The sequence below is a fragment of the Cebus imitator genome, unplaced genomic scaffold (assembly GCF_001604975.1).
Source record: "Cebus imitator isolate Cc_AM_T3 unplaced genomic scaffold, Cebus_imitator-1.0 Scaffold149, whole genome shotgun sequence".
Lineage (NCBI taxonomy): Eukaryota > Metazoa > Chordata > Mammalia > Primates > Cebidae > Cebus > Cebus imitator.
In genome coordinates this window covers 1866286-1878936 of record NW_016107464.1, presented here as the reverse complement: position 1 = coordinate 1878936, position 12651 = coordinate 1866286, and the positions used below count along the sequence as shown (strand labels likewise).

Here is a 12651-nt window from a genome sequence, read left to right as displayed (position 1 = left end):
AGGATGTAAGGGTTAGAGTAATGCTTTTAATTTTTCAGCCCCAATACATAAAACAGCTACCCTGGTTGAAGCAGAGGAGGCCTAATGCCCCATGTACTCCAATTCCCTCTCCTCACTGTGGGGGCCCCAAAAGGCACGTCCAGGGGACTCTAGGCAAAGGCAGAACTGAGCATAGTTTGTTGGGGGTTAGAGATATGGGGAGTGAAATAAATAATTAACTGACAGAAACGTCTCTCTTTCTTCATAGCTCGAAAATCAAATGTTTATAAATTGATGTTGACTAACTTCATTAATAGCAAACCTAATTTCCCAGAACAGAAATAAACTTTGTACATAAATTTGGAAGGTCAGCTTGCATAACTACCCTCCACCCCTGCCATGAGATTAGATGGAGGCTCTGAATTTCCTACAAGACAAGTACTTCTCTGTGAAATGTGTGAGAGAGGCTCAAAGAATTTGATTTCAGGTTAACAGTGATTCCTGTGAATGTCTAGGACTGAACTGTAAAGAGAGAATAAACAAGTTGTTAGATGCTGAGAGCACCTGGCTATGGCATCAGGAGTCCGATTCCAAAAATGGAATAGCAGCCAACGCCCAGGAGGTCATCTGTCTTTCCTCCAAGTAGAGTGTAGCTGCTGCTAGCTGAGGAGGCCGCGGTTTCTAACTGGTATGTTATTCTGGACTCCAAGTGAGGCCAGACAGCATGCTGTGCGTGTGTTGGAAGGGGCCTCGCCTGAAGGGCTGTCCCAGACACACCAGTTGCTGCCTTATTAGGCTTCCTTAATATAGAGTCCTCTTTCGAAGCACAGAACTTGCTTTGCTTTTGGCTGCTCACATATGTTGTAGAAAAGTTCAGCTAAAAGTCTACCCTTAAAAGTCAAAGACAAACATTCCGGAAGAAGCTTGGCTCTGAAGCAGAATGGGCTCAGCAATCTTAAGAGGTAAAAGGCTCCAAGCGCCCAAGGCCCCAGTTCAGTGAATGGAGACTGCAGCATTGGGAAAGTATACCCAGGAAAACTCACTGAGCTGAAAGGGTTGCTTTTCTTTATTCCATAAAAATCTGATAATAAACCTAGCTTTGCCTCTAGGGTCTTTATACGCAAAGGAATTACATCTAGAAAACAAAAAAATTATTTTCTTCTGCTGATCCAGCCAGCAAAAGTGTACATGGATTCCTTCCTTAGCTCAACTTGTAGCACCTGTTTGGAAGCAGAGGGCTCAATCAGATGACCTCATAAGGTCCTTTTCTGGTCTAATTATAACCTAAGCCAAATTAAAACCTGGAGCCCAGGGGAAGGTTCCGATGCAGCGTGTTAACAAAATGACCTCCCTTTCACCCTCCTGCATTCTAACATGAATACAAAGACACATAAACACACCTATACTTGCAGCTGGCTGGCTTCTAACTGCTAGCTGTAAGTCTCTAGAGATTGGGAATTTGTTGTAAACCCTATTTCTTTTGAGGATGTATTAGGGAAGAGAGGAAGACTACAGGGAATTAGGAAAGATTTGGTTCCTACCTTGATAGACCGAGTTCTTCAGATGAGGGGATGGAGAGTGCCGCAGTGAACAAGGCCCACAGGCTGAAGCCTCCCAGTGCTAGGTGGAGGTGAGCAGCAGGCGAGCAGGAAGCCACCAAGACCAGAGGCAGTGTATGAGGGGTGGATGCTGAAAGCCCCCGCACAGACTGCTTTGCTTGGAGGATGGCTCTCAAGTGCGTATTTGCAGGAGCAAGTGAACTGGAACAAAAAAGGTCCCTATGCTGCTCTTTGACTGCTCAGTGTGGCCAGCCCTTTGGCTGTGTGAGCAGCCCTCTGGCTATTCCTTTTAACTCCCGGGCTTCAGGATGCAAAACCAGAGTGTACTCTGCTCCCACTCTCCAAAGGCAGTGGACTGAAGCATGCAGGCTAGGAAGCTGCTATCCAATCAGAATGCCCAAAGCTGTAAATAAAAGGCCCCATATGCCCAGTAAAGAAGGCTATGAGAAGAATCTAGATTGAATTACACAAGCCAGTTGTGGGGCCAGGGTGGAGGAGGCTGGAAAAAGAGGGGAGGGAAGCCTAGCTGCCCTTCAAATAATCTTTTTATTCAAGTACACCCTTCCCTCAGCATGACTCCCGGAGCCATCTAAGCCTTGTTCCCCCTGGGAGACAATCTGACCATGTTCTCCACAGAGGAGTCATGGTCTCAGACTCCTCAGGCAGAGTCAAAGCCTTTTCCCGGAGGTATCTTATCTTCCAGGAGGCTTGCCCTGACAGTCTCTGGCGTTCAGCTCACAGTGCCTGGGAAGAGCACTGGGACTGGCTCACTCATAGGTGGCAGCAAAAACCATTTCTGTGTTCCAGAAATGGTTTAGTTATAAGATTAAAGTGAAAGTAATTTATATATTTTTGTTTACTTAAGCCCTTAAATTTAAAAATCAGGTAGCTGAAGCCTGCGTTCTGAGTATTCAGCAGCACAGGTTCTGTAATTATTCAAAACATGGATTTTGGTGTTAAGACAAGTCTGGGTCCAACTCTGACACATTACTTGCCAACTGTGGAATTCTGGGTAGTCACTCAACCTCACTAAACTTCAGCTCCTTCATTTGTAAAACTGTCATAATATTTTCCCTGAAAAGCTTCAAGTAAAATTAAGATATTGTAAAAAACAAAAAAACAAAAAAAACCCAACACATGGTAAGTGCTTAGTAATAAGTCACTATTATTATATTTCTGGCAGATGAGCAGTGGAGTTCTTTCCTGTCTCCGTTACCAGTTTCCCAGAAAATCTAAAGGTTCCAGGTCCAGGGAAGTGGCAGGCAAAATCTCTTTAGATACTAATCCACCTCTAGTATTACCTGTTGTAAGGCGTGTTCCTAGACTGATGGTGCTTCTCCTGGGGCCCCAGATCATATCCCAGTAGGGAAGGGGAGAGTGTGTGATCCCAAGATGGCAGGATAGGTTTTGTCCAGGGTGCTGTCTGACCATCACAGCTGCCTGTGAGGCCTATGGGTTAATAATAGCAACTCTGATGCCAATGGATTAAGACAGAACTGTAGGAGGTGTTTATTTTTACACTCTGGCGTCGGTATCAAGTTCTACTGGTTACTGCCAAATCTAGGGCAGCTTCCTGCTCCAGGAGTGGCCTCAGGCTTCTCCAGGTTGCTAAGTTGGATTCTATAGGAAGCAAGCCTTGTTGAAAACAGTTCAGCATTAAACAGCGACAGGGAAGAGGAAGAGGAACAAATAGAGCTTTCATATGTCCAGCTGTCTAGTGCCAAACCTCTGGGACCAGGTGGGCCTCAAGTTGAAAGCTATTGCTCATAGTACTCTGAGTCAGGTAGGCCCCGCTGTTCTGGACAGGGTACACACACACACATTGGCTGCACTGAAATGATCTGAATAAAATCAAAGAAAGAGTGCCACTCAACTACCCAGAAACTCAGCCTTATCAATCATAAGTCCCTGACTAGGGCGTTGAGTGCTGACATTGTAAAGAAAAAGAAAAAGCCTGCTTGGGAAGGTTTTACAGGAATCTGAGACAGAGGATGGCTAAGTTAGGCTAGTCCTCAACCAATTTGCATGGTTTTAAGCAGGTACATCAAATTCCTTGAAAATCTGCCACCAGAGATTTTTTCCTAGACATGACACCCTGGGATAGAAATCTCATTGGGCCAGGAGCCAGTACCTAGATAATCTCTCCTGAAAGCTTCTTCATCCCTGCAAGACCTAGAGACTGGTGTCCCAGGAGCTTTATACTTTGACTACAGTATCTGGAACTCTGTGGATATCCCACTAACCTCCCTGGAAGGCAGCTTTTGCCACAGTGTCTACTTGCCCCATCAGGAGGACAGGAGCGTGAGGAGCCTGACAGCTGAAGAGCTGATGTAAATAGATATAGACTGGCTCACTCTGGAGCCAGGAGCACAGCAGACTGCCGTGGAATGACAAAAATGTACCACACACCAGGTAGGAATGCTGACATGCAAACAAAGCAGCCGAGCAGCCAAGCGCACAGGAACAGTGACTCTGTCATCTTCCTGCCATCACAGGTCATCGTCAGTGACACAACATGTTAATACCTTAAGAAGCCAGGGTGCTGGCAAGAAGGCAGGCTGGTGAGCAACTCATTTAATACATTTTTTCCTGTCATTCCAGGATTATCCACTCAGTCATCAGAACAACAGTGCAGCCTTAGAAACAACCAGATTTGATCACTAGTGATAAAGGAGTTTGATCTTAGCTTCATCTGGAAGCTACCCATGCCTAGGACAGTGGCAGGATGCTCAAGGACAGAAACACTACTTTCATTCTTGGCTTTTCCTCCAACTTGCTGGGTCATCTGGGTCAAGGTACCTGTTCTCTCAAAGCTCTATATTTACCATCTAGAAAAAAGACTAACTATCCATCTTCTGGTATGTGGTAAGAAAAAAATATTTGAAAAATAAAAAGAATAAGGGAAATGTAAATTCTGCAGTCTTTAGACTAAAGTATTTCAGAAATACAATGGTCATCCATGCATGCAGGTAGGGTGCCCTGATCTCCTGTGTCCTCCTCTTCTAGGGTCACAGTGGCCATGTTAGGAAGTGGGCCTGGTCTGTGCCCAGAGATGCAGTGCCCTTCTTTTAGGCCTATAATCCCCACCACTGGTTTGAGGATCAGGTGAAATAGTTAGGAATATGCCTACCTAGACATAAGGTATTAATTTCCACTAACATATAATACGGAATTTAGAAATATGCAAGCAAAAGAAACAATTTCACTTACTACCTTATCTATCTAGGAGCCGCAAAGCTAATTCTCTCCTGTTTGTAGGCCCAGGACACTGATCTGAGGCCTATATCCCACTGATGTGCCATTCAGCAGCAGGACTCACTGGAACGTAGCCTAAAAGGCCTGAGAGAGCAACATTAATGAGGGATGTATTCCACTGCTTAGTTAGAACAAAGGCGATACTGTATTCTAAACCCAACACAAGTTTTCACTGTTTCTAGCCCAGCAATCCCTCAGTGTTGGGTTAGTCTGCCAGTCTCCAGAAACCCTGAAGAGAACTAGAAATCTACTCTTTGTTGATGGTGACACCTCTTTTTCTGTAAGGGCCTACCCTCGGATTCAAAACAGACGTTCAGACCTCCTGCAGCCTCTGGTGAGACCCACCTCCTTTCAGAGAAGGGGCCTCAAAATCGGGAGTTAGAAAACTCTTTCTGTAAAGGGCCAGACAATAAATATTTCAGCTTTGTGGGCTATACAGTCTTGCCACGTCATTAAACATTTTTTTTCTTTTAAGTTTATAATTTTTAATTGTAGGTATCTATGGAGCACAAAGTGATACTATGATTTATGAATATGATGTGGAATAATTAAATTAAGCCAATTAACATGTCCATTGCTTCAAATACTTATCTTTTTTTTGGTGAGAATATTTGAAATTTACTTTCTTAGCAATTTTGAAATGTACGATACCCTTTTATAAACAAACAAACGATTCCTCTTAAAAAATGTAAAAGCCATTCTCAGCTTGTGGATCATATAAAACCACCCTGGCAGGGGCCATAATTTGCTGACTCCTACTCTAGACCTTAAAGGCCTCCCTATTAAAGGTCTGCATCTTAAAATTCTGACCCTATTGGGTCTACCTAGAGGGCTGACGCCGGGCTCTAGGCAGGGCTGACACAGTTCTCAAGAGGCAACTCCCCTCTAAGGAGCCACTGAGGAACGTGAAGGAAAAATCCTGAGGTTATTTGTATTAGAGCTGACAGACTGGCTAATTTCCCTCACATTTTAAAACACTTCAAAAGCTTCTATAGAATTTAGCTTATTGCACTATTATTCTGGGTGTAGACTGAACCATAAACCATCTTTATCTTTTTGTTTCTGCTTAATAATACTATCCTGTGCCTCTACGAGGCCTTTTTTTTCTTTCTTCCCCCAGGTTCCAAATCCACACTTGAATTGGCTCAGGCCTGAACTCACTCCCCATTCTATATGTGGCATGGCTGTGGATAGCAAGGAAACTATCAATAGACAGATGGATTTGGATACAGTAAATATGGATAAAAGGCATGAGGGTAGGGAAGAGTTTGTTTTGAGCAAAGATTTAGGGCTGACTTTGAATCTAGGCACCATCACAAATAATTACAGGTTCTGTAAACAGGTAGCAAACTGCTATAGAAGCATCCTAAGAATGATGTATAGGCCGGGCGTGGTGGCTCACGCCTGTAATCCCAGCACTTTGGGAGGCTGAGGCAGGCGGATCACAAGGTTAGGAGATCGAGACCATCCTGGCCAACATGATGAAACCCCATCTCTACTAAAATACAAAAAATTAGCCAGGCGTGGTGATGCTGTAGTCCCAGCTACTCAGGAGGCTGAGGCAGCTGGATCATCTGATTCCAGGAGTTCAGGACTAGTCTGGGCAGCATGAAGAAACTCTGTCTCTCTTAAAAAAAAAAAAAAAAAAAAAAAAAAAAAAAAAAAAAAAAAAAAAAAAAAAAAAAAAAAAAAAAAAAAAAAAAAAAAAAAAAAAAAAAAAAAAAAAAAAAAAAAAAAAAAAAAAAAAAAAAAAAAAGAATGATGTAGAAATGGTTAGAAATCTTTGTAGTCATACCTCCCCATATACCAGAAGCTAGAGGAAACAAATTACTTATTGCTAAAGAGTAATTCTTATAATATTAGCTATTTATTATTTACTGTGTTACTCACTATGCTAGATGTATATCATAAGTTCATTTTTTTTTTCTTTTCTGAGACAAGAATCTTGCTTTGTCACTCAGGCTGGAGCGTGGTGGTGCTATCTCGGCTCACTACAACCTCTACCTCCCAGATTCAAGTGATTCTCGTGTGTCAGCTACCCGAGTAGCTGAGATTACCGGCGAGTGCCACCACGGCCAGTCAATTTTTGTATTTTTAGTAGAGATGAGGTTTCGCCATGTTGGCCAGGCTATTCTCAAACTCCTGGCCTCAAGTGATCCTCCCACCTCAGCCTCCCAAAGTGCTGGAATTATAGGTGTGATCCACCGTGTCTGGCCCATAAGTGCATTTCTAATCTTCATGATAACCGTGCAAAGTAGGTATTATCTCTATTTTACAGTTGAGGAAACTCAGGCTCTTGCAGAGATAAACTTTATCCAAGATCACAGAGCCAGAAAGTAGAAAAGTTGGGCTTGCAACTGTTGTCTGACTCACGCCAAAGCCCGTGCTCTTTCTACTATAATACACTGCTAATATCCTTGATAGAGAAAAACAATAAGCAAATCCCTTAATTTGGGTCTTGTTTGACTTTGTTCCAAATAGCAGCAATCTATGATGTCAGTCACAGGCTTGAAAAAAAATAGCAGCACTCTGTCGAACTTTTTCTATACTCTGAATATTAATGAATGACAAGGTACTAAAAATCACAAGTATGACAATTTTATATGGTAGCAATTCAGATTAAATTAATACAGCTACATTCTTAACTAAGCTGGGGGTTTATTTGAGCTAACACTTCTTTATTCTTTGCAAAAATAAAACAGGATTTTAATATTAAATCTTTGCTTCATAGCCAAATAAGTCTCTTTTCAACACTGGTATATGTATATCTTTTACCAGTATTGTGAGTGGTTATTTTGTAAACAATTTAGCCGAATTGAATTAGTTCCCCACCTTCCCAGGCCTCAGATTATTAGTTGCCAATCAAATATTTATTCTCCCTTTATCTTTCAAATTAACAGAACTCTGATATTTGGCTGTGTAAAATGATGCCCAAGTAAAATTCCACATTTCTACCTCCCTTGCAAGTAAGGGTGGCCATTTGACCATGTTACGGTGGGATTGTTGTGTGGAACTTCTGGGTAGTCTCTTTATAATGAACAGGGTGCCTCCTTCTCCCTCCCTTCCTCCATCCTGCTGCTAGGAAGGTAGGTGTGATGACTAGAGCTACAGTAAGTCATCTTGTACCATAAGAATGGCCTAGAGATAGCAGAGCAAAAAGCTGGAAGGGGTGTGGGTCTCTAATGACTGTGGAGCTGCCATACTAGCCCAGGACTATCTACCTCTCTACTTCTGTTGTTGATGAGAGAGAAAAAAAACTCCATCTTATTTAAGCCACCAATGTTGGGTTTCTGTTACTTATATCTATTGCTACTTTATACATCCTACCACATGCTCCATCCCTACTGCTACTAAAGACCAACCTATAGTCATCACTTATCTAAGTTTCCACATCAACCCCTAACCTGGTTTCCCTCCCTAGAATCATCTTAATAGACAGCAAATGAATTCTATTTGTATCACTCTTGCTTAAAAACCATTTGAAGGCTTTCCATAAAATCCAAATTCCCTAAAGGTATATCCTATCCTTGATAATTCATCTCTTCAATCTCATCTTTTGCCCTGTGGTCATACTATCAACTCAGATCAACTTGGTACTGACTGGAACACTGCTCCTCCATTTGTCTGGCTAACTCCTAATCATCCATTAGGTTTTTAGCTAAAATATCACAAATTCAGCGGCTCTTCCCAGACTACTGGTTGTATTTTCTCAAAGTGCCTTGCACTTTTCTATATTGTGTTTTATACTTGTTTATTTGGCTTCTAACATTAGACAGCAAGTTTCATGAGGCAGGAACCCTGTCTACCATTATTTGTTGTTGTATACTCAGAACCCAGCAGTGTCTGGCATACACAATAGATTAATATTTTCAAATGAATTAATGAGATTTTCAAGAGGGCAGCCAAGCAGTATGTAGCAAAATTTGAAATAAGCATGCTTTCTAGTCTACTTCTATGAAATGTATTTAAAAGAAATAACATTATAAAAGCACATAAAGTTATATATATATATATATATATATATATGAATGTTTGTTGAAGGACTATTTACAAAGGCAAAGAAAATATTATTTAAAACAATTTTTTTAAAAAAAAATAGAAATAGGGGCTTGCTATGTTGCCCAGAATGGTCTCAAACTCCTAGGCTCAAGTGATCCTCCCACCTCAGCCTCTCAAATTGCTGGGATTAGAGACATGAGCCACTGTACCCAGCCAAAATTTAAAAATATTTTAAATGTCCCCTCAGTAATGAATTGGTTAAATAAATTCCGATGTAATCCATGCAATGAAGTATTCCACAAAACACAAAAAGATGTGTCAGAATGGTTGTCAGGATAAAACTGTGCTCATAATATAGGTTTTTAAAATTCTTTTAAATGAGTAGTTTACAAAGTACAACTCTCAGGTCAGGCACGGTAGCTCACGTCTGTCATCCTAGCACTTGGGGAGGCCGAGGCGGGTAGATCACTGGAGGTCAGGAGTTCGAGACCAGTCTGGCCAACATGACAAAACCCCATCTCTACTAAAAATACAAAAATTAGTCAGGCATTGTGGTGCATGCCTGTAATCCCAGCTACTCAGGAGGCTGAGGCATGAGAATCTCTTGAACCGGGGAGGCACAGGTTGCATTGAGCCAAGATCATGCCACTGTACTCCAGCCTGGGCAACAGAACAAGACTGTCTCAAAAACAAACAAACAAACAACAACAACAAAAACAAAGTACAATTCTCAAGTCCAGAATCCATGGTTGAAAACCTAAGAATGACTGCTCTTCTGGTTCCCTTTGAATTGTGCTTCTGCCTCTTAGCAGTCATCGTCATCATCATCCTAGTAGTAGCAGTAGCAATTAATATGTATAGTCATTAGTGATTACCTCACTGCCAGACATTGTGATGAGAACTGCATGTGCATCATCTCATTTAATGCTGACAAAACTATACAAGGTGGGAACTATTAGGATGATGTGAAATTGTCAATATGCATTTTCTTTAACCTGCAAAAATGCCCATTTCATAGGGTTAAACTTAATGTTATTATTTCTCAGGGGCCCAGAGGGTTTACAAAAATTATCCATGTTTTTAAAATTGGAGATTGGCTGAGCTGAGCTTCATACCCAGGTGTGCTTGGTACCACAGTAGCTGTGCTCTTCTGTGTGATGTATAAAAGAGAGAGGGAAGGAAGAAGGAAAAACAAAACAAAAAACAAAGTATAACTCATGGTAGGATGCCATTTGTATTTTAAAAAATGCACACACATCTTTTTGCTTATCTGTATTTTCTGGCAATAACTGGGATGATGGACTCTGGGGCCATCTGGGATCCTCACAGGCCTGAAAGCCTGGACCTCATGAAACATCAGCACGGGAGACATGAGGGACTACCCACTTACAGCCTCAAAGACAGCTACCTGTACTGGGAAAACAAGTATCTAATGAGTGCCCACTAAATGCCTAATACCTTAATTCAGAGAAGAAGCAAAAGCTACAGGTGTGCATAGGGCAAATTATAATTCACTGAGAAAGCTAAATGTTGTTTTAAAAGATTCAAATTATATTCAAAGTTCTAAAATGCCTTATATTAGCTTGAGAAAATTATGGAAATAAAAACAAAAAATTAGATGAGAATATTCTTAAAACTTGTGCTTGCCCTTTTCATGAAAAACTTGTAAAAGAAGATTTATATCTGAAGAAATTTTTCTGTATTTTTATCTTGAATTAGCACCTTAGTTCACAGGTAGGTAACATAAACCTGATACATATCTTTTGGGAGAGTTAAAAACACAAGAATTAGGCCGGGCACGGTGGCTCACGCCTGTAATCCCAGCACTTTGGGAGGCCGAGGCGGGTGGATCACGAGGTCAAGAGATCGAGACCATCCTGGTCAACACGGTGAAACCCCGTCTCTACTAAAAATACAAAATATTAGCTGGGCATGGTGGCGCAGGCCTGTAGTCCTGGCTACTTGGGAGGCTGAGGCAGGAGAATTACCTGAACCCAGGAGGCGGAGGTTGCGGTGAGCCGAGATCGCGCCATTGCACTTCAGCCTGGGTAACAAGAGCGAAACTCCGTCCCAAAAAAAAAAAAAGAAATGTTATACTCAGTTGAACTAAGGAGGAACCGAAATCTTCACCAAATTAAACTGGAAACATTTCTTCAGAGCAGAATTTGGCTCATTACAGATGTGGACATATTTACACATACTTCCTTCTAGCCCTCCTTTTTGGGATGTGGGGTGCTGAAAAGGATCTAGGGAATCCAGTGATGGGCTTCTGGAATATGCAGGGGGAGTATCCTTGGGACAGTTCCTCTCTTAGAGTTTCCTTCACACCTGGTGATGTGCTCCCTCTACTGCTAGTGGGAACCACAGGAGGGGACCCAGAACAGCAGGTTCCAGACAGAATGACAGACAACCCGCCCTTTCTCCCCCTTTAACCTCACCGGTCTTCAACTCTGTCCTATTAGCTGCTTCCAGTGGGGACTGCTGAGTAGCTAGGAAAGAATGCAGGGTGTTTCAAAAGTCCAGCACTAGCTGAGGAACACTTTGTTTTTTTCCTAAAAAGGGCAGTCTAAAAAGTTACATAAGACCCAGCTCTGCTCACTGGGAGCATTTCCAAGTCCATCTGAAGAGACTCCTCAAGCTGTTCCGAGTTCAGGAAAAGGGTTTGGAATTTCCTGCTTGGCCAACTTATACTGGAGCTATCTCTGGATAGATGTTGGGAGGCTCCAGCAGAGAAAGTAGTAACTCTGTTCTCCTATTGTCAGCTGCTGCCCCATTGGGTTCACCGCGAGACAGCAAATAGTCAAAATCTCAGAGTAAGGACAAGCCCTTTGCTAAAAACACAGCCCATCTGGCATCAAGCCTTAGGGGCCCACCCAAAGGAGGCAGGACCTGGGAAATCTAACAGCTTAACCCAGAAGTACGTAACAGTGCTCTGGAAGAGTTTCCTTCTCTGCTTTGGGCAAATGTTTGAAGGAATCTGTGGCCCTGAGAACCTTAAATGCCAAAGTCTCACCCAAGGACTAAATGACTTACTCAATAAATATTAACTGAGCACCTCCAAAGTGCCAGGCACTGTAATGTGTGAAAGAAACAGACTTGATGCCTGCCTTCATGGAGCTTACAGTTCACACCCAGGGATTCCAAACAAATATGTAACTATGACTATATACACAATTAAGTAGGCCTTTGGAATGTGCTGCATTCAGAGGAAAGACAGTTAAATCATGAAAGCCAGTTCTGTCCAGAAAAGCCAATTAGTATATTTATTAATCAGGGTCCAGTTTACACTGTATTTATTGGCAACAACAATTATCTGTTTTTTTCTTTCTAAAAATTTTTTTTTTTTTTTTTTCAGAGATGGGGTTTCACTATGTTGGCCAGGCTGGTCTTGAACTACTAGGCTCAAGCGGTCCTCCTGCCTTGGCCTCTTAAAAGTTCTGGGATTACAGGTGTGAGTCACCACATGCCCAGCCAATTATCTATGCTTGAAATGAAAACTCTGGCACTTGAAAAGTCACTGGAATCTATCAGTAACATACTCTTAGTTAAGCTCCACTTTTATTTCCATTCATTTTTTGGGAGTTCAGTACCTATTTTTACATTACATATTTTTATTTAAAGCATAGGCACTCACTTCAGCTAACAAACTATTGTCCATTACAGTGAAGAAATAGAACCCTGATTTGCTCTTTCCAGCATCAGGCCATTCATTTTTGTTTCTTTCTGGTCAATGTAAAGAGCTAAGAAAAGGTGGGTATAGAACTCTGCTCTTAAGGACTAATTCTGTAGCACCTGGCAAGTTATTTGATTCTCCTCAGCCTCAGTTTCATTTTAAAGTGGAGATAATACCTTCCCCACA

The 12651-nt window shown here is 41.9% G+C and overlaps 1 protein-coding gene across 3 annotated transcripts in view; it reads right to left on the bottom strand.

Moving 5' to 3' along the window:
- RUSC2 (RUN and SH3 domain containing 2) overlaps positions 1–12651 on the bottom strand; it is a 69226-nt gene that overhangs the window by 36743 nt on the left and 19832 nt on the right. The window contains exons 1-2 of one of the 3 annotated variants that reach the window (XM_017543075.2): positions 2840–2975; positions 1521–1739 (exon numbers count right to left, since the gene is read on the bottom strand). The exons of the other annotated variants lie outside the window; for them this stretch is intronic. The gene's annotated coding sequence lies outside the window, so the exon portion shown is untranslated. Of the gene's footprint in view, positions 1–1520; positions 1740–2839; positions 2976–12651 lie in introns of those variants that run through there. 3 annotated transcript variants of the gene reach the window in all.